At 44.3% G+C, this 1,642-nt stretch overlaps 1 pseudogene; it reads left to right on the forward strand.

Moving 5' to 3' along the window:
* Positions 1-289: 289 nt before the first annotated feature.
* LOC126079314 (olfactory receptor 2AG1-like) lies at positions 290-1,218 on the forward strand (annotated as a pseudogene).
* Positions 1,219-1,642: the final 424 nt, after the last annotated feature.

Below are 1,642 nucleotides of genomic sequence, written 5' to 3' on the forward strand. Positions count from 1 at the left end.
GATTATTTAATCTTCCTGATAAGATGCATGAATAATATTTTCATATAGTGGTCTATTAATGTTTTGCTAATACTGTGATGCATATCATCCATTTAGATAAGTCTGTCATACAATTAAAAGATTCAGAAATTAGAAGGTAAAGTCAGATACCAGTGAGAAAGGTATCACCTTTTTGGATTGATGTTGACTATGTCTCAGGGGCCTCTGATGTTAGAAAACTAGGGGAATATCTAAGCAAAAACTCACGGAGAATTCATCTAGTTCCAGGTAACCAAACAAACCGCACAGAATGGAGTTCTGGAACTCCTGCATGGAAAGTGGCTTCATCTTGATGGGCATTCTGAATAACAGTGGGTCTCCTGAACTGCTCTGTGCCACAATCATAGTCTTCTACATCTTGGCTCTGGCCAGCAATGGCCTGTTACTCCTGGTCATCACAATGGATGTCCAACTCCATGTACCCATGTACCTCCTGCTGGGGCAGCTCTTGTTCATGGACCTCCTCTTCACATCTGTTGTCACTCCCAAGGCCCTTGCGACTTTCTGCACCAAGAAAACACCATTTCCTTTGGAGGCTGTGCCCTTCAGATGTTCCTGGCACTGGCATTGGATGGTGCAGAGGACATCCTACTGGCCTTCATGGCCTATGACAAGTATGTGGCCATTTGCCATCCTCTGAACTACATGGTCCTCATGAGGTTGAGGGTCTGCTGGCTCATGGTGGTCACTATCTGGATCCTGGCATCCCTGAGTTCTCTAGGACACACCTTGTATACCATGCACTTCCCTTTCTGTATGTCCCAGGAAATCAGGCACCTGCTCTGTGAGATCCCACCTCTGCTGAAGTTGGCCTGTGCTGATTATTCCAGATATGAACTCATGGTGTATGCGAGGGGTGTGACCTTCCTGATGACCCCTCTTGCTGCTATTCTTGCCTCCTACTCACTAATCCTATTTACCGTGCTCCACATGCCCTCAAATGTGGGTAGGAAGAAAGCCCTCGTCACATGCTTTTCTCACCTGACTGTGGTTGGAATGTTCTATGTTGCTGCCACATTCGTGTATGCCTTGCTCAGTTTCTTCCCCACCCCCAAGCAAGACAACATTATCTCTGTTTTCTACACAATCATCACCCCAGCCCTAAACCCTCTCATCTACAGCCTGAGGAATAAGGAGGTCATTGGGGCCCTGAGGAAGGTCCTGGGAAAATACATGTAGGTGACACACTCTACCCTTTAGGGAGGGTTCATGGCTTACCCTTCCTTCTCTAAGATTAGAGGATTTGTGCTATGAATAATGTACTCATGGAAAAACCACTATAGTGCAGAGTATATATTTTGATGTAGAAAAGTGAAGAAATTATAAATGTAACTGCACCTGGCAAATGATCTTTTAAATCTTCTCTGCACAAAGTAATTTATTAGTCTTGACTCACGCTCTATTTAAAATTTACTTTTTTTTTTTTTTTTTGCTGAGTAGATATTGAGTTAAATGGGACTAGGGGTTATCACTACCTTGAGACATGAGCCCTGACTTTGGGAGTTCATACTGGATCAGCATAATGACCAGAAAAAAGAAAGTATCAAGTGAGTGGCCTAGGCAAGGCCCATAAATCAAGGGGGGGGGGGGGGGGGCTTAAGAT

This window comes from Elephas maximus, chromosome 7 (genome assembly GCF_024166365.1).
Source record: "Elephas maximus indicus isolate mEleMax1 chromosome 7, mEleMax1 primary haplotype, whole genome shotgun sequence".
Classification (NCBI taxonomy): Eukaryota; Metazoa; Chordata; class Mammalia; order Proboscidea; family Elephantidae; genus Elephas; species Elephas maximus.